Genomic DNA, 25,905 nt, shown 5'->3' with positions numbered 1-25,905 from the left:
AGAACAAAAACCAGGGAAGATTCCGTCAGGAGCTAGAAGACCAGCCAAAGAGACTCAGGGCATAATTACAGCACCTATAGGGCTCCCTTTGTTCCTTTTTTAGGAACAGTTCTCATTTTTAGTTACACTGAAACTTAACAAAGAATGCACCATGCCATGAGCTTTGGCGAAAGAGGTTTTGTCACATCCTTGAAGCCACTATGTTGCTGGATCTCCATTCAGAGACATAAGTGTACTTCCCCCACGAGATTTAAAAGGCAATAAATGGACACATACTAAAGTGCTTTGTTTTATGTTATCAAGCGATCAGAGAGGTCCGGAGTAAGCCTGCAATCACATACCGTCAATGGTCACATCCTACACTCTAGAGCAAGCAAGAGAGGGAAGCCCTGGATGAAAAGATGGAAAAGGCCTGGATGGAGACACAGAACTACAGACAAACAGTGGCCTTGCAAGACAAGGCCGAGAAATCCACTTAAAAGCTGCCAAATGCAAAAATACTGATGGGGATGGTTTGTTACCATGACGACTTCTAGGGAAAGGGCACTCGATGGACATTTTAATTGATATTGTTCTTTGAAGAAATTAAGCAAAAAAAAAGCGAAGTTGATGGAGAAGAGCTTTACTCCCTGTTATGTTTGTCACGAGACAACTAGGTGTCAGAGTTAAACCCCAAGGGCCATAGAATTGTATTGTTTTATTATGTCGGGCAAGAAAGAGACCAACGATCAATCGACCTAACAGGGTCACAGAATCTAGAAAACTGCCTAAAGACCATGGAAAAAGGCAGATAAAAATATCCAGCTCGGAAAGCCAGGAAATGTAGGACTACAAGTGTGGGTTTGGAGATAAGGCCGTCTGGGTTCAAGTGTTGCTCCACCTCTTTGCCGGTTCCGTGGTCTCCTGAGAGTTAACTATTTCTGTGCCCCGATTTCCTCAACTTCAAAATGGGAGTAATAGTACCCCCTTCCCTGCGGTTGTTCTAAGGAGAAAATGATACGATGGACTTCAAGTCAGTCCAGGCTCTGGCACATAATGGGCTTGAAATAAAAGTCATGCTGTTATTACTATTACTGGTGCTGTTGTTTACTGGAAGACACTTCTCCTTCTTAATACACGTGGTTTCCTTTGCCTGTGACACCTCCCCCAGCCACCTTCCCTTGCTTCTAACTTCTGTGTCTGGCCTTTTCCTGACCCCACCCTTGAGAGCAGGTGACGTGTGCCTCCTACTTACCACCTCTCTCTAACCACCGATTTATCTGTCCATTTGTCAGTAAACTTGAGGCTGTTTCTTTCATCTGCCTCTCTCCAGAATCTAACACAGGGCCAAGTAGATGTAGATAACATTATGCATGCTGTTGCAACCAGTGACTGAAAGAAAGAAGGGGCCATAATTGTGAGGGACGCTGCCATTCTAGAGGCGAGCTGCATGACTGTCCTTAGCCAGGGAAGGTCACTAAGAGTTGAGAACATCTCATGAGTTGCCATAACAATACCACTGGTGGCTCATGACACCAAGCCATCAGCACTTTAAGAGAGCTGGAAGTCAGAGGCTGGCAGAGCCCCCAGCCAGATGGAATGTTACTATGTAATATAAATAATATTCTGATAATAATTCTGGACCTAGCAGTCTACTCTTATAGTATTTTTCATGTATGATCTTAACTTAACCTCAAAACTTTCCTGGGAGGAATTATTACTATCTTCATTTATAGCTAGGAAATCAAGGCATAGATTTCAGCCCCCAGAGGCTCTTTCTTGACATAGAACATGGAGATTTCCAGGCCTTCCAATTCTCAATCACTAAGCTTTTCTCTTAGCCGTGTTGCTAGCAAAAAAGGCAACAGCCGAACAGGTAGAAATAGCTTTCTCATAAATGCTTCAGTTCTGTTAAGTTTTGGAAACACCTCACATCGCAATTCTATGTGACAGAGGATGTCTCATGATTTACTCACTCCATTTTTTAAAAATGTGTATGGTATTTGAAAGGCCCCAGAGTGGACGTAAAAACATGCGTGTATATGGATAAAAACAATAAAAGTAGAGGGAAAGAGCCACCTAAAAATCTAATTAAAATATCTCAGGCAACCGTTGGCAGCTGATAGCATTTCCATCCTTCACTTGTCCACTTAAAGTGTCAGAAGACCCAATGGACAAGTTACATCTTATGAGAAACAGCAGGTCAGTGGAGCTGTTGCCGACCAAGTGCTGAGATTCCCCTATCCGGGAATCTCTTATACACCAGATTGTGAAATTCAGCACTTACACCTAAAATTCCAGTAGTGTCAGGAGCCTATACTTTTGAACTCATGAACTAATAAATCTGGAATTGTTTCTTCTAATAGAATTCTAAAAGTCTGAAGGGAGCTGTAAGACCTGCTATGGTCAAGAAGGAAGGGACTCGCCCAAGAATGAATGATGAAGCCTAAATGAACAAATAATAACTCTGCTATTGTAAACGTCATAATGCCCTTACCCTTTGGGGAAGCTCCTGTGATTTTATGAGATTATTTTCTTACCAGCGACAAGCTTAAAGTTCCCTACCTTTGAACTGTATCCCATAAAAGAATGTACAAGCTAAACAAGATGCTATATGCAGTCCTAAATGTGTCTGCTGAAATGAGGTGTTGGAGAATAGGCATGTCATGGGATAAAGACTGTAAATGAATGATGTCATCTTTCCAATTTGGTGCTGAAATATAAATAAACCACGTTGTTCATGTGAATACCAGATCTGGGGGAAATGTACACAGAGCAATTGTGAGCGGAAGAGGCTTCTTTTGATTAGTCTGGGCTGGAAGAGAAGAGTGTGAAATGGAGATGAAAAATGAGAGTTTAGCCTGATATTTTAGACCATTTTTATTTATCTTGCTTGTAGCACGTCCCCTAAACTATGACCGATTTCTTACAGGCTGGTGGCTAGTTTTCCCTTCCGTAGAAAAGTTTGACCAAATCCTGCCCATTTAATTGTGAAATTGGAAATGGACCTCTTAAAAATTTTTTTCAATCTACACTACCTATCCTCATCTCCACACAATTATATTGGTTTCCTAACACACCAAGAATGGTCTAGAAGGATAGAAAGCCATGAATAACATTTCCTAAAGGTGGATGGAAGAAAAACTGCAGAAAATTTAAAGAAGGATTGGAACAAGGATACTATTCGTTCAAATATTTCCAGACATGTTTACCAGGTGATGCTTCACATCCCTGTGGCCATCAGAGATATACAAGGTGCCCACCACAAAGCCTTAGACAGCAAATCCTCTGGGCAGTCATAACTGAAATCCCGGGAAAGCTAATATAGAGTTGGAACTAGGTAGCTTTCCACAGCTCTGCACTTGGCAACTCATGGCCTCATTTAGTAATTCACTGAAGCCCATTTTTATTTCCTTTTCAGAGTTTACCAAACTGCTGACCTGACACGTTTGCCCTGGGTAACTGTGTTATATTGGTTTTACTGTATTATGTCATGACTGCTGAGACAAATCTCATCAGATTTCATTTTCTACTTCCTCTTTCTTCCAGGCGCCACCTTATTGCTCTGGGGCAACAGGTTCCTAACAGTTCTCCTGTTACACTCTTGCCTCGCATTGAACACAATCTGTAGTCAAGAGTGACATCAGACCTCTGTTACTACCTGGCTTTAGATTCCTCAGAGGCTCCCCACTGCCCTCAGGAAAGAGCCCCATCTCCTCCGTAGCTTATGAAGCTCTTGTGAGGTAACTGCTGTTCACCTCTTGGCTGCCTATCCTCCCCTCCCTGCCCTGGGACAGGCTGATCTCTGGTCCTGTCATGCCTTTTATTCTCTCCCCCTTTACCTGGCTTATACTCATTAGTTCTTCTGGTCTTGGCTTCAACACCATCACCTCCAGAACCACTTTCCATAAGTCCACCTCAGAAGGGATTAAGTGCCCCTCTACTGCCTCTCCCAGAATGCTGTACCTACCCCCACCCGCTTCCATCATAGCACTTATGTCAATGAATGGTAAGTAGTCACGTGTTTTCTGGGCTTTCTCTGTCACTAGGTTGAAATTCTCTTGAGGGAAGCACTAGGTGTGAATTACCCTTGGACTCACCACCTAGCACAGAGTCTGGTACATAAGTAGCAAGTAAATGTGTGTGGAATAAATGTGTAAATGTACGAAGGAATGAACAGGCCACTTTGGAACAGATGAAAGGAAAAAATACACAATTAGCATCTATGACGAGCCAGGTTAGTATGTAACTCTTCATGTGATAGTTTAACCTTCCCTATTGTGCATTTGGTTTTGGTGGTTGTTGTTCTTGGGAGCGAGGGAGCAGGCTAAATGTATAGTTTCGGAGCTGTTACAAAAGTCAAATTGTTCTTGTTTGAGAAATATGCTGTTCTTGAATAAAATGGACCTACTGAAGTACTCCCTGCCTTTGGGTACTTACATCATTAAGAATAAAGAGTGTGGGAGTGTTATGGGGTTCATTTCCTTCCAATCATCTAGCGTTTGGAAGAACAGGAATCTTTATAGAATACTTCCATTAGCACCCAAAGTCAACCATGGAAAACTGAAACTGTATCCATTAACTAAAATCCCTGATGAACACCATCTGTGAAAAGGTGTCATACACTCCATCTCTCTTGACATTTCTGAAGAGTTTATCCAAGGAGCTCTTGAAACAAAATGAAAATCCTTGATTGACTAGAAACAGACTCAATAGCTTAACAGCAATATGTAGCTATAAAAGTGTAACATTAAAACTGCCTTTAAAAATATTTTAGCAAGGTGGCAATAATGAACTATGCTTTGATCAGTCATCTGGATCAAGTTAACAATAAAACCTTCATGACTATGGTTTAAATAAGAAAAAATATATAATAAGATTTGTTGCTATGGGATATGGAGATAATACCATACAATAGCAATTACACTTTCTTCTCTCAGGTTTTCTTTCTCCCTCTTTCCTGCCAGGGAAATCCGAAATAGTCCAGAACTCTTCTACTGGTCATGTTTCTGTGAAGTTAGAGCAAGGTCAACAGTTCTTGTCTCTGAGTTAAAGATGAAAAAACCAGACAACAGCTGAACAGTGAAAAGGAAAGGGATTTCCTGAACATCCACCAGGCCCACACGGCAATGAATCATAACTGAGTGGGGTCTGGGTTCCAATGCTTGGGTCACTCTTGCAGGACGAAATGAAGCAGGAGGGTGAAGAAACTATTAGGGGAATATGCTGCATTAGGGAACCTTATGGGAGTAAGTAAGAATCACTGAAGGGCATCTGCCTTCTACTGTGGACATTGCACAGAAATTCATTCAACACTCACCAAACTCCTGCAACCATAAAGACTAGAACAATTATGTGCCAGGCTAAGGGTCTGAGCAGAATGCATTCATTGAATCCTGAGATAGCTATTCTTATGAGCTGTCTTTTACAATTGAGGAAACCAAGCCCATGATCACTCAGCTAGTGAGCAGAGGAACAGGACTTAAACCCAGCTTTCTGACTCCAGAGTCCTACGGTAGTGTATGAAGGGGAAGGTCACAGGCCAGATGCATGCAACAAAGCAAAGATAAATATATGAGGAATTAGAGGATGGACTATAACACAATACGAGAAGAAAAACAAGGAGAAAGGCTTGGTTTACATGCGTGTCTGGAGGCAGGGGAAATCCCCTCTAGCTAAGGGCTGTGACATCAATAAGGCTCCATGGGCCAGATGACCCTTGAGCCAAGATTTGAAAGTTGGTGTGGACATGGCTAGAAGGAAGAGTGGACTGGGGAGATTCCATGGTGAACTCACTCTCTAATCGCCATGAGAGGAAAAACAGGTCAATGAGGGGAACTGGAATCCAAAACATCGTGTGTGTGTGTGTGTGTGTGTGTGTGTGTGTTGGGGTGGTGCTTTCCTCATTCCTTTATTGGATGTGGGGAGAGCAGGAAAAATATTTGAGATGATAATTCCTATCTTATTTCTCAGAATTTACCAGCTTGGGGCATTTTGGAAAGAAGTTAAGAAAAGCCATAGCCATATGCTCACACATGTCAAACTATGACACCTCTGGGAAAACGGGCCAGGCTCTGGACATCTTTGTATTTACAAATATCTACACACTCTACTGCTGCAGCATCAGTCCTGCCGTGAAAACTGCTCTGACCTCTTCTGACCCTTCAGCTCATCAGTCCTTCCTCCCATCCATCTGCAGTCAACAGGACATTGATGAGACTCTCCCCCACCCCAACTTTGCTGAAGCCGTTTTCCCTTAGTCCTTATTTATAGACAGAAAATTAGTAGTCACCATGGACGGTTTGGCTGCTATTTTTGTACCTACTCATTAAGTACCTTTATTTTATTTTATTTTTAATTGTTATAGGGAAGTCAGTGCCCCTCCCATCCCCTCTTGTTCCACCCTGGAGGTCACCTGTAGATTGAATGGGCAGTCCCGGATGTGCTGTTATCTTCCCACCTCAAGCCCCTGCACCTCTCTCTGCATGAGGTCTTTCTCTGATCACAGGGGCAAGTTTCGCCAGGGAACAGGGCAGACAGAAGAGCTGGGCAGTTCATGCCCTTAGAAAAACCCTCAATCTATGAGGGAGGGACGTGATGGATAACTAACCAGCACCCCAGTCCCTTAGTGGGACCATACTATGGTGTGTTCCAGAATCTCTCAGTAGGTCCCCAGCAGGGTGCAGCCCTGGTTGACTACATTGGGAAACTACCCATTAATACATGTTTATCTGCATGTTTATCACGTCCCTGTATCACTTCTCACCATGCTTCTTGGGATCACCTCCCAAATAAACTACCTGCACCAAATCCCTGTCTCTGTGTCTGTTTTTATGGGAATCTCAGCAAAAGTCTAAGATCTGCACAGGACTAACATTTCCGTGACTACCAGGCCTTTTCATGGGCAGTTCTGAGATTTTTCATCACCTAGGGAGATAGATCTCTCAACTTTCTTAGGCAAGTAACAGAGGCCTAGCACTAACACTGTTGCTGCCAAATATTCACTCTGTGACTCAAACTGAATCACTTTTCCAAGAGCCTCAGTTCCTGTATCTATAAAATGGGCAAGAGAGGAAAGAATGTTTTAGCGTGAACCAAACTCCACATGAAGAGATGTTGATCTGTTCTTCTTCCTTACTGTACGTTTTTTGTAGCTTTTCTTTTCTTTTCTTTTCCCTTCTAAAAGCAAGGGAGGGAGATTATTCTGATAAAGTACTTCCTGCTGTCACCTTAGGAACCTGAGGAATTCCCCAAAGGGTTATGGGCAGCAATTATAGCTGAGAATATCACCACCTCTGTTCTGCTATCACCCAGTGCAGCCCATGGGGGCAGAATTATTTACAGAGAAAGAGTTCTATGTACTTTTCTAATGATGTAGAGATTAGTATCCTTAATAGTAGCAGAAGGAAGGCTGGCACTGTGAGACAGAGCCTCCGGTGAATATCAGTGATAGTAATTAGGCTTTCCTAGCCAAGCACAGCACTTTGCTGTTGTCATCTCTTCTAGTCAGTCACACCAGTGCTCTGATGTAGGTTGCCGGGGAGGGGTATATTCAAAATCTTTAATAGCTGCTATCACAGGGGCAGAAGCCCATAAGAACCAAGAGCAACTCAAATGCATATGACCTTACTATCAGCCCTACTAGAGGCTGCTATTATCCCCACTCTACAGAAAAAGAAACTGAGGCTTACCAGTATGACAGCTCTATCTGCCTTCTTTGCTACAATATTGTGAGCTGAGATTGTGGGATAAGTTTGAGAAAAATGCCTTTGTAATGCATGGGTAAAAAGGGAAAGTCAAAGTAAAATAAATAATAGCAGTGGTAGTATTTAGAAAGAAAGAAAGAAACTGAGAAAGACTAAGAAACTTACCCAAGATCATACAAATGATAGATTTGGGATTATGATGCCAGAGCTTCCTAAGTAACCACTCTACCCTACTGCTCAGATTCATAAAGACTGACCCCTTTATTATAAAAATTAAGATTGAGTTGGAAATGAGCTCTGACTCTCTGGACATTGACCCCAATCAGAGCTGATGAGAGAAGCAGCTCATTTTTGTTTTTTTAAAGTTCTCTGTGAAAAGGATGAAACTCAGACACATTATAAAATCTTGATCGAGCCCCAAGGGAGTCCATATTGCTGACCAAGCCCTAATATAAATTCATAAGCCATTATCCACAATCCACACTAATTTTTAATGCTTTAACCAATACGATGGTTTCAAACCTAGGCTAACACATTAGCAACTGCAGACAACCAAGAAATTTCTAACATCTTGAGCACTGTTGGAGGTTGTGGGGGTCTTGCAGAAAGGGTAGGGCCTAGAAGTTTCCACCACAAACTTACTTCGTTTAGTGCAGGTCTGTTTAATTAAGTAGTGGACAGCACATGCTATACTTAGCTTTTAAACACTTGTAAAGTCCTCTTCATTCATTTATCTTACTTGTCACTGACAAGCTCTTCAAGGACTGTAACAGTATGCAGAGCATGAAGAGCCTGGGTAAACAAGGCATATTTTATGTTGAGTCTAAACTGTTTCAATTCAGAGAGTCAATAGAGGGTCTCTGAAAAAAACCCCAGACTCTCCTACTAACTAAGGACATATTCTGTGCATGGTCTGTTATGAGTTTCTTTAGAAAGTGATCTTCAAAATCAAATCCCAAATTTTTAACTAAAAAGAAAAAAATAAGAAAGAAAAAAGGGAGGCCTGGAAAAAAGGAAGAAAGGAAGGGATGGAGGGAGGGAAGAAGGAAGGAAGAAAGGAAGAAAAAAAAGAAAAGAAAGGAGGAAAAAAAACGAGAAGGCTGTGTGCAGACATTAGAATTCAGACTCTAAAACTGTGCTGAAAGGAAACCATAAACAAGATGAAAAGATAACCCTCAGAATGGGAGAAAATATTTGCAAATGAAGCAACTGACAGAGGCTTAACCTCCAAAATTTATAAGCAGCTCATGCAGCTCAATATCAAAAACACAAACAGCCCAATCCAAAAATGGACAGAAGAGAGAAAGAGACATTTCTCCAAAGAAGACATACAGATGGCCAAGAAGCACATGAAAAGCTGCTCAACATCACTAATCATTAGAGAAATGCAAATCAAAACTACAATGAGGTATCACCTCACACCACTCAGAATGGCCATCATCAAAAAATCTACAAACAATAAATGCTGGAGAGGGTGTGGAGAAAAGGGAACCCTCTTGCACTGTTGGTGGGAATGTAAATTGGTACAGCCACTATGAAGAACAGTAAGGAGGTTCCTTAAAAAACTAAAAACAGAACTACCATATGACCCAGCAATCCTACTACTGGGCACATACCCTGAGGAAACCATAATTCAAAAAGAGTCATGTACCACAATGTTCATTGCAGCACTATTTACAATAGCCAGGACATGGGAGCAACCTAAATGCCCATCAACAGATGAATGGTTAAAGAAGATGTGGCACACAGATATACAATGGAATATTACTGAGCCATAAAAAGAAATGAAATTGAGTTATTTGTAGTGAGGTGGGTGGACCTAGAGTCTGTCATACAGAATGAAGTAAGTCAGAAAAAGAAAAACAAATACTGTATGCTAACACATATATATGGAATCTAAAAAGAATGGTTCTGATGAACCTAGGGGCAGGACAGGAATAAAGACACAGACATAGAGAATGGACTTGAGGACATGGGGAGGGGAAGGGTAAGCTGGGACGAAGTGGGAGAGTGGCACGGACTTACATATACTACCACATGTAAAGTAGATAGCTAGTGGGAAGCAGCCGCATAGCAAAGGGCGATCATCTCCGTGCTTTGTGACCACCTAGAGGGGTGGGATAAGGAGGGTGGGAGGGAGACGCAAGAGGGAGGGGATATGGGGATATACATATGCATATAGCTGATTCACTTTGTTATACAGCAGAAATTAACAGAACACTGTAAAGCAATTATACTCCAATAAAGATGTCAAAAAAACAAAAACAAAAACAAAAAATCCTGGAGAGCTGAACTGCCCAGAACCCAATACTTCTGAATCAACACCCAGTGAAATTTTATATGTAATACTGCACTTATAGTTGATTAAATATGTTTGACATTGAAGAAAAATAAAAATAAAAAAATAAAACTGTGCTGACAAGGGAAGTAAAGGTCTTCATTTAATTCATATATCCAACAAATATTTATTATCACTGTCCTAGGCAGAACTGGCATCACCAAATCATCTCCTCAACTAATGAATGTTAGAAACTATCTTAGGGTATGGCCTAACAGAACTGGCCAACAGACTGGAAACTGATAGCTCGAATGACTATTCTGAGGGCAACGTGAAGGTCGAGCAACCCAGCAGTGCTTCAGGAAGGGACGGAGAGTCTTACACAGGAAGGGCTAAGAAGTGTCCACATACCTGGAGATATGCAAGATGATTCACAGGGAGTAAGTGGGGTTTTTTCATAGTTATGCGTTTGCTATAAAATATATTTGAATAAATTATAACAACCACATCCAACAGAGAATTCACAGAAATTATGTCATAGGACATGGAAAACCTTGGGGAAGGCAGTTTTCTAAATGACAGAAGCTTGAGACACCCTCATCAGAAGGAAAGAGCAAAGCAACTGAGAATGAGTTGGGTTACAGAGAGCAGACACTAGAAATTCAGAGCAGCCCAGAGAGAGCAAATGCATCCTGAAGAGCTGTGAGAGTACAAAAGGACGTTTCTCCTACAGGGGCTTTTGAGCTCAGCGCAGAAATGGGAGCAAATGCAGCCCTGGCCGGCTCCAGTTCTGAAGCTGAGTGGAAGGGCACAAACCCAAGACCTCCTCTGTACCTCATCCCCTTCAAAACAAAACAAATGACAACAAATCGGGTAGAGAAGGGAGGGTGTGAGCAATGCAAAACATGTGGTGGGGCTGCTGGCCAGTGCTGAACACAGAGAGAACCCCAGGGAGAGGGGTGGTGAGATGGCCAGGAGGGGTTTGGCAGGGCAGAGGGGGTCTGGCAGCCGGAGGGTGAGAGGAAGACAGACGGAGAGACAGCTAGGGCTTTGGACAGGGAACAAACCCCTCTCCCCAGCTGGTCTCACACTTGGGTAAAACAACTGGAGAAAATGTAAACATGCTCATTAGTACTTTTCCAATCAGTTGAAAAACAAATGGGAAGAGAGAAATGGCAGTGGAGTGTCCCAAATACCAAATCTATGAAACATTCCCTCCGGCGTTTATCTTCTCGTTGGGTTGCTTGCTGTGCTGTCCTCCCTCTGTTTGGATTTCAGTACCCTTACTAGCTTTATATGGGATACTCTGAATTTGCCCTAACTAGGACCAATTTAGTTCTACATGGAAGGAGAGTCTGAGTCACATGTTCCACTCTGGATAGGTCTCCATAGACCCTCCCAGAGACAAACAACACAGGCATGTCATTTGCAGGTCCCCTCACAAGCTTCTCCAGGCTGATATTCCCCCAGCACACAAGAATGAAAACTCATTTAAAACCATCACCTCTTCTCCTATGAAATCTTACCCCCAAAGAAGAGGCAAAGTGGAACTTCTGGGTTTTTGGATCTGAAAGCAAGCCAGTTTCCAGAAAGGATGATATTACGTTCTAATTTCATCTGGAAATGCCTAGCGTGTTGACTCATGTTGTCTTTTGTTGTGTGTGTGTGTGTGTGTGTGTGTGTGTGTGTGTGTGTGTGTGTTTCCCAACACATCAAATTAATTCATCAAAATATATTTTGACAGACTCTAGGTCCATCCACCTCATTACAAACAACTCAATTTCATTTCTTTTTATAGCTAATATTCCATTGTATATATGTGCCACATTTCTATCCATTCATCTGTCGATGGACATTTAGGTTAGAGTCTGTCATACAGAGTGAAGTAAGTCAGAAAGAGAAAAACAAATACCATATGCTAATGCATATATATGGAATCTAAAAAAAAAAAAAAAAAGGTACTGCTGAACCTAGTGGCAGAGCAGGAGTAAACACGTAGAGAATGGACATGAGGACATGGGGGGAGGGGAGGGAGAAGCTGGGGCGAAGTATATATCGACATATATACACTACCGAATATAAAATAGATAGCTAGTGGGAAGCAGCTGCATAGCACAGGGAGATCAGCTCGGTGCTTTGTGACCACCTAGAGGGGTGGGATAGGGAGGGTGGGAGGGAGGCTCAAGAGGGAGGGGATATGGGGATATATGTATACATATAGCTGATTCACTTTGTTATACAGCAGAAACTAACACAGTATTGTGAAGCAATTATACTCCAATAAAAATCTATTAAAAAAAAAGAATACATTTTGAAAATTAATTTCTCTTAGTTATCTGTTTAAGGTTGACTCCAAAAAGCCTGGTCTTCCATGACCCTGGAGTTGAAATAGCATAACTACAAAAAAATCCAAAAGTATTTAAACTTGAATCTAAACAAAAACAGATATTAAAGTACTACGTAACTAAAGTTTCTTCAGAGCGCTAGGTGGACGTGGGTAACTGGAAAGCTGAGATTTCAGCAGCTGTTTCAAATCTCTCTCCTACAAATGAGGACTTGCCAGAATAATCCAGATTCATGTAAAGTTAGGCTAGACCACACCTTAAATCAGTGACTCCAAGTTCACTATTTTACAGAAGGGGAGAATGAGGCTCCAGGAGGTTGAACATTAGTCAATCACAAACCCAGGAGAAAGCCCCAGAACACTTGACTGCTGACCCCAGGCCCTTCCCCTGCCCCTGGCTGCCTTCCCATTTGATTTCCATGTGTAGACAAGTCCACCGTGCCCATGACCAGGAATACCACAGGCCCATCTCATGTCTTTCATTTTGCATTCCAAAGTACTATGGTATTAATTTCCATTCTTGCAGTCTGAACAGCATCAAACACCTAATCACTTTGGTCTCAATGCCTACAGATAGGTTAAGGAATTTTCCATCTTCTTTGAAATATGAGCCTTAGTTTTCCAGCAGAACTACTGATTTAGCTTTCTAATTTCTTCTTTTTCTATAACATCTATACTTTTCTATTATAGGAATCAAACATGCTAGATATGAACAATTAAATAGTATAAAACAGTTTATTTTTTAAAATTCCCCCTTCTCCTACCCCAATATCCACTCCCACTTCTAAGGATTTTTGCCAGTCTTTCCAGAACATTTTTGTGCATAATGCAAGGAAGGAAATATGCATACCCTTTAAAAATAAAATGTCCAAGATGTCTTGGCCATCTTTCCATGTCAAGATCATGTAGAAATCCCTCATTTTTAATGGTTATGTATGATTCCATTCTATGCAATCCTCTATCAATGCACTAAAACAGCGGGCAGAAATCTTTGTTTATTTTGTTCAAAGATTTATCCCAAGCACCTAAAACACTTTCAGGCACCTAGTCAGCACCAGTAAATATTAGTTGAATGAGCGATGAACATTTGGGTCATTTCCAGTTTTTCATTATTCCAACAATGCCTCAAAGAATACTCTTCCAAAAGAACAGCTTTGCCTGTCCTCATGCGCTTGTTCTCAACAAGAACGGATGCTGAAACGTGTAATAGCTGTTTGTATAATGTACTAGGAAAAGAGAGATTCAGTAGAGATCCCTAGAATAAAGTATACACATTTTAAACTTTGAAAGATATTACCAAATTTCCCTTCAAAAATGTTGGTCAACTTCCAGTCTGCACCTCTTTGCCTACACTGTGCCAACACAGAATCTCTTCAAACCCTTTAATCTTCAAAAGTCTAATCCATGAAAAACTGTATCTCATTCATATTTCCCTAATTATAATTTGAGGCTGAGCATCTTTTCATTAATTTATTGGCCATTTCTATTTCACTATCAGAGGAGCCTCCTTTTCACGTCCTTTTGTCCACTTTTTGGGGGGTTTGTTGGGGACATTTTCTTATTGGTTGTGAGAATAACTGTATACATAAAGAAAATTTGTGGGAGCTGCTTTCAGGAAGGGAAGAACCTAACTACAAAAGGGAAGAAAGTGTATAACAACAGGCTATGGGAGGAGAAGGAAATATGCACAGACAGAGGTGACTTGAGGATACCTTGGAACCCAATCATTCAAACACATTACCATCTGACATGTTCACTTAAGCAGGAGAGAAAAGGGGGAAATATTAGCTAGTTGGTGTTTTGGAATGCAAAAAGAGTCAGTCCCCTTCCCTTTGTGCCACAGCTCTAGCAGCTGGTGGTTACTGGTGGACCGTTAGCAGGAGTCCTAGCGTTAGCAGCCAATATGGTCCTTTACTCCTCTGTGAAAGACTTTGGGTTTCTTCAAAGTCTAGGCCATCCGTGGGAGAGTGTTGGGTATGTTAATGCCATTCATCATGCATGTGTTGCTGGAAAGAATTAATATAACCTTCTTTCCTCAAACAGGAATTCCCTGCATAGGGGAATGCGTTACCATTAGAGATGGGAAACTCCGTACCTAATGACACAATCTGTTAAATGGCTTAAATGGGTGTTCCTCCTCCTCCGTACATATTTTGAGCTTTTTGGTTGCAGTTTTCTAATTCTGCCTTTTGGAGGGGACCCAGGTCTTTAGACATTTAAATACAGCTATGCCCTTGATCTCTAGCTTATGTAGCCTAACCATTCTTTGCCCTCTCAACCAGTCATCCTCCGCTTCTTTTAGTCCCCTCTCTGTACCCTAACATACATGGGGTTATTACAGTGGGACAGGGCTCCTCTTAGAGAATAATTCCCTGAACAGAGTCTGAATCCAAGTCTTCACATGTGTCCTTACCTGTGCTAAACACTATTTTAAAACAATCAATACATTCTTACATTTCATTGATTTCTTAGCATCTGCTGTACAATGATGACTAATATTCAAATCTGCAATTGATTAAACTCATATCCTGGTGGCAGTTTCCCTTCCATTCACACACACACACACATACACACACACACACACACACACACACCCCTGAATTTTAATTCTAAATATAAACTTCATTGTTTTCATTACTGAATATTTGCTTTACATTTATCTTAACTAAACTTGCTAAGATATTTGTCAATTCTAATCTTGTCTCCCACTGTTTTAGCTAACCTTCCCAGCTTTGAGGCATCACGCTTTCAAAAAGTGTATTATCAAAGGCTGTATACGATGGTGACAGTTGGGCACCTCTGGCAACCTCCCTGCTGACATGACAGGATTCCCTAACCAACCTGCCTAGGGTTGAGTTGTTTAATCATCTGGTAAAAAGTACACACACACACATACACACACACAAGTTGGTGTTGAATGCTTAGCTGAAATCCTGCCTTTGTATTAACCTTCCAAAAAACAATGTGAGTTTAGCAATACCTAATCTTAGTGAACAAATAAAGATAAGAGATTATCAACTTTATTCCAAGTTTCATAAACCACTGACTGAATAACTTGTTCTGGAATCTGGGTGTGGATCAATATCAAAACTACAGTACTTCATAAACACATTTTTCTTTTCAGCACTTAGTGGTAATGCTCAGGAGGTGGGTAAAATTTAGAAAAGCTTAAGAAAAGGGAAAGTTAATTTCCCTCTTCTTTAGGAACTTTCATACACTGTTGGCAGGATCGTAAATTGGTATAAACTGCTTCAAGGGCAACTTGGCACTATCTATGAAAATTCAAAGTATGCACAGGCTGGGGTCTAAAAGTCTCTTGAAAAGAAAGTTGGACAGATACACAGGAATGAAAAGGATAAAAGGATATTCACTGGATGTTGATCACAGGAGCAATTAATGAGAAGTAAACAAAATACCCATACAACATCAAATTACTGAATATTCATTATTCATATAGTAGAATCTTTAGAAGCCATTCAAGAGTGACGTATATTTATATTCATCAGAAGGAAAGAGTATCACAAAATATAGTTGAATGGACGGTGAAGCAGGTGGTAAAACAACATGTTCATATATGTACGTGTGTATATGGATACACACATACATACTTGCATATGTGAGAAAAGTCCAGTAAGATGAGCACAAAATACTGACGGTTATTGTTAGGTGCTTGAATTTCAGGGAGTTGACTTCCTCCTTTCTTTCTTTCTATATTATTTAAATGTTTAATAAATGACAGGAAATAATAAATGAAAGAATAAAAACTTTTCTGTGCTCCATATACAAAATTGCTGATATATAAGTTGTTCTCAGATTAGGGGGGAATGGTATCAAAATAATTTTAGGTTAGGGGAAGAGATTCCTGAGACTGGCCCTGGGGAACTTAGACTCCTGCTGTCTTCTATTTTGGTGAACTTCAAAAAACAGAACAGGCCACAGCTCCCCTCCTTTCAGCCTGGTCCTTCAAAATTCTGATTACTCTTAACCAATCTCTCTCTAGTCTAGCAAACTAGCACAGTAAACTTCCTCCAGGAGAGACAGTGAACAAACCTGGCCCCTATCAAATACTAAAGAATGCATGTCCTTCACAGTTAGAATGAATGTCCTGGCTGTAGCTACACAATACAGTTGCATGGAAAAGGAAGGGCTCCCAAGGTCAGGCTCAGGACCAATGCACTAGTGCCAAATTCAAATCCTCCCCCAAGAGCCCTAGGGCCCTCATCTGGATCAAGTCAGTGTCCATCTGAGTTTTGCATCATGGGCCAAAGATTGGGAGTATCTCTTTGCTGGGTCTTTTCAAGTTGAGAGAGTTAACAGTAGATCTCTGAGTTTAGGAAATATCTTGTAATAACACGGCATTGAAGTAATATATAGGCTAAACTCAGGCAAAAAATATTTGTCTCATTCCCACGCACTGAACTTGATAATTACATAGGAGCTGGATATTAAGGACCCAGACACAAAGGAGTGGGTTAAAAAGCATAATTACGGCTCAGAAATAGCATGTGCCTGAGGACATTTCAGGCCAGGTCCCACTCAATCAACAACAACAAAAAACAGCACCCCAAATCAAATGGTAGGCACTCTCTCTCTATCTCCGCCCCCACCCCACCCCTTTCTCTCTCTTTCCCCCTTATTTTGGGAAATAAACCATGAAAAGAATCATGCACCATAATGATCATTTAGGAACAAACTTGAGATGGAAACTGGTAGCAAAATAAGGTCCTTAGTTCTGGAATTTTAAGGTTAAAGGCCCAAGGGTCTCCTCTCAGGTCCTGAAACTTTATAGGACACTATTTGACATCTGTGCTTCCGAGAAAAGACCAAAAATGTCCATGTCTCATGGGCTGTTTAACTGAAGGAAGCTATTATTTTATCCTTAATATGGTGGGGGTGAGGATGCATTAATGAAAGACTCAAATCATTACTGGCCAACTAATCTTAAGCATGCAGAAAACAAGACCATGACCTGGGAGGGGCCCACGCTTCATCAAATGCAGGGCAAGGTCTCATGGGCAGAAATGACCCAGCAATCGAATCTCAGAAGCCATTTTATCATTCATCAAAAATGCTGGTTTCAAACTTGTTTCACGTTGACAGTGTTCATATCTTACTCTCCCTGAAGAATACAGAGTAGTTCCCTATCATCTTGTTTATCAGATAGAAACAGTTCAGCTGCCGGGCGAGGCCAACCTCCCTCTTTCCTCCTGAACAAGTGACCTCTTCCCAGCTTCCTCCACAGAAACTCTCCACAAGGATGCTCCATTTCTAACCCCATGTCCACACCCATTCATCTCTACCCTGGTGCTTCCCTTGTCAGAAGCGACTCCTCCCTACAAAACCAGGTCACAGCCAGGCTCAAATGTACCCTGTTAAGACAATTTCCACAACTGGAAGTATCCTGGAGAATAAAGAAAAGTAGAAGTAGAGTCAGAAGGCCTGGATTAAATGGTCAAAGTTAAGTCACTTAATAGCTGTTTAACTACCAGCAAGTTATTCAACCTCTCTGATTCTGTGCAAATGGCATCGTCAGCCTAGGCTGCTAGATATCAAGAGAGGTGCTCTAGGTACCTGAGTTCAGTCTGTGGCTTCTGATTCCTTTTTATAGCCCTAGAATGTCTGGAACAAGGCTCAGATTCTCTTTGTGCTGAGTAAACTCTGTTGATCAACTGTCTCTCTTACCCATTGTCATTGTGTGCCCTGTGCTGACAGGCTTCTTTCCACTCCCACCCTCACTCCTGTTACATGGTCCTGTATCAGCCCCCAGTTCCACCTCTTCTGGTTACAACTGCAGCCAAAGGCCAGCCCAAACCTTGCCATTCACTTTACGTTTACAGTAGCTGAATTTGCAAGGATATCTATAAAGAGAGAGTGAGCACTTGGTGACCCAAGGATTCCCACCTTCAGGGGCGTAAGGGTTGCTGGTCTCCTTTAGTAGCTCAATGCCTCCCAAATGCTGGTCTGTCAGTGGCATCCATCAGCTTTTAGTGTCCTTCCTCTGAAATTCTGAGGGTGTAGGTCATTGGGTTGGCCCTCCAGTTGGTATATGGTGAAGGTGGGGAAGAATCTCAAATGTCCATGTCAAAAGAGAGCTAGGTTTAGGAGCTGCTCCTGCAGTTAATGTAACTATTTTAAACTTTAAGACACACATAAATTCTTTTTGAGAATTATGCCTGAGACAGCCAGAAACATTACAGAGAACCAGAAATTCCTTTTATTTTCCACTCTGATTTGTGACCTTCCTTCTTTATCTATGAGACTATGGGGCACAGCATTAAGACTTGTAGAAGTTCCAAGCTGGGAATAACTTAGAAAAGGTCCAGTAGTTTTCACTATTTGTTCTTGGTATGCTACTACTGAAGAATAATCAGGAAAGAATCCTTTCTTCCTCTTTCTCAAGTTTTCTCACTTCTTTAGGGATGCCTCTGTGAAGTTTTGGGAAGCTTATATGCCATAAAGATCCTGGCGTTGTTGAGTATAAAATCCAGCATGAGCATATTCTGACTCTGTCCCTGAATAAGTGTGTGGTTTTTGTTTGGTTTGTTCCAGAAGCTCTTTCTTTGGTTTACGTTTCAGCAGTGTAAAGGATATGAGAAACACCTTAACTTCCTGGCAAAGTTTTAGGAGAATACTGCTTTAAATGGAGAATGAGCCCTCTGCTTTCCCAGAACTTTTCTCTGCATTCTCTGACTTTGGGAACAAAATATAATACTTAAAAAACAAACAAATAAAGGAATCAACAAAAAGCAATAGAATTTAGACCCAAGACTTTACTTCAGAGGGTTCAAGGTAAGGAGAGTAATTGCCTACAAATCAATCAACAGATGGAGCAAAGGAGGGGAAAAGATGTTGTGCTGTTTCCTTGATCCCTATCTGAATTCCCAGAGTTCCACAGAACATTCCAAAAGTAATTTGGCTTTTGTGCACAGTGTACAGGGACTAACATTTTTCAACAGAATTTCATAAGGAGATAGGATAATTTTGGATCCTGCTCTCAGCAGAAGCTGAAAACTGGGTGCTGCTAAGAGGACAGAAATGGTCTTTTTTACATGACCACTCTTCTGAAAAACCACCCCAGGGGTGGAAAATCGCCTACCCTAACCACACTGAGAATCATGGTGGAAATTCCCAAGAGAATTCCTGCTCATAAAAATCTGCAAAACAGATCTGTTAGAACAAAACTGTAATTACAAACAGAGCAAGACTCTCACTTAAATAATTTTGCAGCTATAATGCCAACTGATTCAATAACCGCCAAACCTGATCAAACTCATCAGAATTGACAAGATTTGAGTCCCCTAAAGGTGATTACTGAGCATGTTTGACTGACCACCAAACTATGTGAGATGCTTAAAAAAAGAATAAAGAACAGGACAATAGATTTCAATCCAAGCAATTTAAAATATTCAACGATTTTCAGTATGACCCAGCAATCCCACTACTGGGCATATACCCTGAGAAAACCATGATTCAAAAAGACACAGGCACCCCAATATTCATTGCAGCACTATTTACAATAGCCAGGTTATGGAGGCAACCTAAATGCCCATCGACAGATGAACAGATAAAGAAGATGTGGTACATATACACAATGGAATATTACTCAGCCATAAAAGGGAACAAAATCGGGTCATTTGTAGAGATGTAGATGGACCTAGAGTCTGTCAAACAGAGTGAAGTAAATCAGAAACAGAAAAACAAATATTGTATACTAACACATATATGTGGAGCCTATTTGCAGGGCAGGAATAGAGACACAGATGTAGAGAACGGATGGGTGGGCACAGTGGGGGAAGGGAAGTGTGGAATTAATTGGGAGATTAGGATTGATATATATACACTACCATGTGTAAAACAGATAGCTAGTGGGAACCTGCTGTATAGCACAGGAAGCTCAGCTTGGTGCTCTGTGATGACCTAGATGGGTGGGATGGGGGGTGGGTGGGAAGGAGGTCCAAGAGGGAGGGGATATATGTATACATATAGCTGATTCACTTCGTTGTACAACAGAAACACACAGCATTGTAAAGCAATTATACTCCAATTAAAAAAAAAATAACTGTTTGGCAGAAAAAAAGGGAGAACTTTTATCAAGTATATTTTTTTTTACCAAATTCCAGAAATGGAAGTAAAGTGACAGTAGGTGCCCAAGGTCATGTATATGTGGGTGACCTAGTAAAGAAATATGAAATGCCTGACATCTAGCCAACACCTAGCTCCTTCCACTTTGGAGAAAGTAAGAACCAAGAGTGAAAGGATGCTCTGTGAATTCTTGTGGCCGTACCTGTATCCTCATAGATTATTTCCATGCTCAGTGGAGTTATTACTAAACTAAAGCATCACACATCACTCTAAAATTTTCCTCAGAGAGAAATTATAGCTTTCTACTTCCTCAGTTCTCTTGGTCTGGGTCAGAACATTAATATTTGTTGGACAGCATGTTTTTAAAGTGGGAAGATATTTCAAAAATCAAATATTCTGGTTTGTTTCAAAGAATATGTTCTCAGCTAAAGTCTGATGCTTTCTTCCTGTGGGGGTAAGCCACAGTTGGCCACAATTCACCAAAGTTTCCACCAGCTAACAATAAAAAATTATGTCCCCTTCTAAAGAAACAAGAGAAAAATTACACTAAAGTTGCATTTCCTTTCCAGTCTCCAAAGACAATCTGAACAACTGGCTCAACATGCCAAATTAAGCCATGAGAATCTATCCATATCTAATAAGGATTAGTAAATGTTACAACATTCAACACAGCCTTAACAAAATTTATACTCCATCTTCTAAGGCGCTGGGTTCAGCGTGGTCTTGTTCCAGCCCTGATGGAGGAGGATATGCAGCCTAGTCCTTCAGTGTCCTCTGAGAAATCCCAATCATGTGTACAACAAGCAGGAGGGCTTTTCGCGTGATTAAAGAAGGTTTCTTTATACAGAAATAGTACCTTTAGAACCAGAACGTGGTAACTGAGCTAACTACCTAGGGAAGATTCAGGTGTCTCTCCCCTCAAGCCCAAGATAATTTTTTTGGAAGCGGAAAACCTAGTGATGGAACCTGCTTTGCGTCTTGCCAAAGCTGGGTGTCCACCTGCAACTTGGAAAACTTTGGAAACGTTTCTAAGTTACATATCTGGAGGGAGGAAGATTAAGACTTCTACACTTTGGGCTAGCCAGCTCTGACTGGGTCTGCTCCATTCCATTTCTCATCCATACTTGCCAAAAGTACAAAGAGGCAACTGGGACATTTGCTCATAGTATCTGCTATTAAGATAAATCGGCAACACTTAAGCGTCTTTGGTTCATAAAAAATAATCCCCCAGAGATGGCTCCTCCCCCTCCAAAATATCAGCTTTTTGTTTCCCTGCCTCACCAAGGATTGCATCACTAGAAAGCTCAGGAACACAGAGGCTCTCCCTGGAAGCCCGACCTCATCTCAAGAAGCCTCAGAAGACCCTGAGAAGACCCCCAGCAGACTTCCCAGGAGCCTGGACAAGCAAGACCGGGGCTGGGAGATCTGGATACTCTTTTCCTGGAAGGAAGATGTCTGAACCCACACTGAACTGGGGTTCTTTCAAGGCAATGTCTGCAACTTCTGCACTATTTGTTTTTCTTTAAGGATAAATCACGGTCTGGCTCCCAGAAGAGCAGAAGACAGAGGCCTATTTATGAACATTGTCACTCAATTTCTTTCTTCTTTGGTCAAGGGAACAAGTCATGTGGAGTGGGTCTGTGTCAATGGATTGTCACTAGAGACTGTTTGGGACCATCATTCCTCAAAGCACAGTGCTACCCTGTGGGGAAAAAAAACCATAGCCCTGTCTTTGCACCTCAGAACTGAGATCAACATCCTGCACATTTGTGCAGCCCTCAGCGTTTTTAAAGACCTTTCCCCAGAGAAGATGCTTCATGATAATGCTTCTCTGTGAGTTAGACAGCAAACAACATACCCATTTCACAGGAAGGTAAGTTGACCTGCTCACCATCATACAACTAATAAGTGAAGATGAGTCGGGATTACACAAGCCAAATGAGCAAAATTCAGAGCCTCCCTTCTTCTCTGTCATCTTTGAAATCTAGAATTCTCAAAATTCTAGAAAGATGGCAACTGTGTTGCAATGGAAAACAAAGGAGTTAACTCTGTTACCCCTAAGGTAGATTCGCTCACTAACTCTGTGACTTGGTTTCTCCATTTGCAAACTGGAGACAATGATGGTATTACCTCATTGAGTTTTTGTGAGGATTGTAATAAAACAACAAAAGTACAATGCTGTGCCTAGAATATCATTTCTTCAAGAAATAATAGCTGTGTTAATATCTTACTGAATAATATATCTCCCCTACTCAACTGCAGGCTCCATCAAAGCAAATACTCTCACTTTCCTGTGCATCCTCAAAGTCCTTGGTATAGACCAAGTACTCAATGTACGATATATATGAATGTGCTGGAATAGTTTCTGACTATCAGAACTGTGAAGAGCTAAGAGGTCTGTTAGTTTAACCCCTTCACCTTACAGATGGGGAAGCTGAGCCTGTGAGAGAGAAGCAAAACGAGCTGCCCAAGGTTCTCAGTGTGTTGGGGGTCAGAGCTGGGCTAAAACTCTGACCCCCAGGTTCATTCCCAGACCTTGCACCTTCTATTACCTGCCAGGGCTTTCCTGGCAGCCCACCTGGTGAGAGGGGCTCCCTTGTTTTGTTTAAAGATCAAAGATTTAACATCATACTTTCTGGATGGCTGCTGAGTCAGACATCTTAGAGAGTATCTGGCCCCCAAACCCGAGAAGACTGACAACAGAAACTCTGCCTGACCTTGTGACCCACACACCTGCTTCCTACGCTAGCACCCAAAGGGGCTTTGGCACACCCACGGTAGCCCAAAGCAGTAGGGTTTCTGGTTGGCTTCTGAGCTGTGTTTGGAATTCTAGGAGAGCTGAGCCATGAGAGAGAGGAAATAAACCAGCCTCGAGATGACTGGTTAATCGGAGGTTTCTGGGGCCTAAGAACCAGCCTGGACTGAGACCCTCTGAGTCGCCACTGTTGTTCAGTCAATCGTCACTGTTTTCTGAAATGGATCGCCTCTCTGTCCAATCTGAACTTGTAAACTCCTTGCACAATTCCACTGTGCAAAGATCATCTGAGTAAAGATTTGCTGGCTGTGCCCAGTGGGCATTTCCAAATGGCCATATCAGGGCAAAGATAAGAGAATGGGGTTTTGGTTGTGTGCTGATTTTCTAAAAAATTTATCTCATCTAAACACCGGTGCTGTGGGGTTCTGGCTCCCCCACCTTGTCAACTCAGCAACTGCACTTGGGATCTGACCTGAGAAGAACAGATTCCAACTCTCCTGGCTGCAGTTTGTCCCCACTGACCACTCCCTCCCTGCACAGCACTCCACATGGCCTACTCCCACCTCCCTGCAAGTCTTTGCTCACCTGTCCCTTTCTCCAGGAGGCACCCTGGGAATGCCCTATTCAAAATCACCCCCAGACACCTCACAGAACATCATCTTCATTTTTCTTCATAGCCTTTATTGCCAATTAACATGCCATATATTTGATGTCTTTATTTTGTTTCTTATTTGTGTCCTCCACTAGAATACAAGTTCTCTCGGGGCAGGGATTTTTGTGTTTTGTTCCCTATGGTACCCCCAATGTCCAGAACAGTATCTGGCATATAGTAGATGCTCAATAAAGATGTGCTGAATGAACTGCCCATTTTGTCCCACGACTACTCCCCTTAGAAGTCATAAAAATCTGCCTCTGCCTCTTGCTCTCTAAGTTTACCTACCATTTGTCCTAGAATAGCGATATTCTTTCCCAAATCTACGAGATTGGCATGTTATTAGAAACAGACTTAACACAAACAGTTGACATTTATGTAAAAATTTTAAAATGTCAACTACTTTGTAGAAGAGAGCTATTGCTTAATTCTCTAAAATCCTTAGAATACCCGAAACTCCAATATTTCAACTTTGGGGCATTAACCTTAAGGAAAATAACAGAAAAAAAGATTTATGTATCGAAATGTTCACCAAGTGAGATTATAAAAGTGCAAAACTAGAAACGATTGAAATCCCAACGATAGGAGAATGACAAAATTAATTATGGCAGTGATGGAAATCATAGAACCAAGTTATATGTGTTTGAAGACTTTTAAGGACATCGGAAAATGCACACAACATCAAACATTTATAAAGCTAAAAAAGCTTTATTATGTAGTATGTCATGTCTTTGTTCAAATATGTATGTAGACAATGGAATGTAGGCAAGTATAAATCTTATACTTATTATATCTTATACTTACACTTATACTTATTTCTGAGTGGTAGGATTATGGGTGATTTTAGTTTTTATTCACATTTTCTAAGTTTCTATAATGAGAATACATTACTTTTACAATAAAACATTTATTTATATGCTTTCAACTATGAAAAGTATCATTTACATAATAAGGATGGCTACAAAATTAAGTCCTTATTACTTTTTAAGAAAATTTTTATTAGACTATAGTTGCTTTACAGTGTTGTGTTAGTTTCTACTGTACAGCAAACTGAATCAGCTCTACATATACATATATCACCTCTTTTTTGGATTTCCTTCCCATTTAGGTCACCACAGAGCACTGAGTAGAGTTCCTTGTGCTATACAGTAGGTTCTCATTACTTATCTATTTTGTACATAGTATCAATAGTGTATATAGTCCTTATTACTTTTTAATATAGTGCTACGTTGAAAAAAAACAGTAAACATGGGGGATTCTGGAACTTGTACCTCTGCATGTGGCAGAGGATAACAAAAGAAAGTGGCACTTCCCAAAAAGAATATGGAGTTGAGTAAGAGTAAAGAGAAATGTTAAATTCTGAGTTTGATCATTGTGTTTCTGTAATCAGGAGAGAGGAGGGTAAAAAATCCTTTTCCTGTTAATTACTTGAAAAAGCCAAAAAAGAAGAAATTCTGAAGCCAGGAAAGGGTAAACTCAGTCCATACAACAATGCAGATCAATGACAAAATCAGCACGATTTAAACACAATTATTCAAGGGGTAGTATGAAGCAAAAAAGGGGCAGGGGAAGGACTTTTCTTTCATTTTGAAATTCAGCATCAGGAAGACACAAGGGCAGGAAGTCGGATCTTTTTTCAATTCAATTGAAATGATAAGGTGAAGACAACCTGAAAGGACTTTTAATTATATGATGAGAGGAAGGAAAGGAGGGAGAGAGAGAAAGAGACCAGGAGGAACCTGTTTTTGTATGTTAAATGATGAAGAAGAAACTGGAAAACTAAAGGAAGAAAGGCTTTCAAGCAGATATCTTGAGAATGAAACACAAAGGCTCCAAGAGGCAAATGTCAACATTTCATGCGGGAAAGCAGAAAATGCAACACACTTGATCAAGCCTGTAGCCCTTTCTCCCCTTGGCAGTGGGTGACGCCTGGTGATGCAGGAAGAGATAAATCGCCCTCCCCAGCCTGCACATGTGACCCCGGGGTCACGGCAGGAGCTGGCTGGGGCGGCAGGAGAGGCTGGGAGTGGTGCTCAGGGTCACAGAATAAAGCCTGCTTTTTATGCTCCTTTTTAGCCCCAGGTCAGGGGGGCTATGACCCAAGAGGTA

At 41.2% G+C, this 25,905-nt stretch overlaps 1 protein-coding gene across 1 annotated transcript in view; it reads right to left on the bottom strand.

The window, feature by feature from the left end:
- ERC2 (ELKS/RAB6-interacting/CAST family member 2) overlaps positions 1-25,905 on the bottom strand; it is a 736,860-nt gene that overhangs the window by 461 nt on the left and 710,494 nt on the right. The gene's annotated exons all lie outside the window — the stretch shown is intronic.

Source organism: Phocoena phocoena, chromosome 10 (genome assembly GCF_963924675.1).
Source record: "Phocoena phocoena chromosome 10, mPhoPho1.1, whole genome shotgun sequence".
Classification (NCBI taxonomy): domain Eukaryota; kingdom Metazoa; phylum Chordata; class Mammalia; order Artiodactyla; family Phocoenidae; genus Phocoena; species Phocoena phocoena.
Note: the sequence above shows the minus strand (reverse complement) of the source record. Positions and strands in the feature narration are given on the sequence as shown.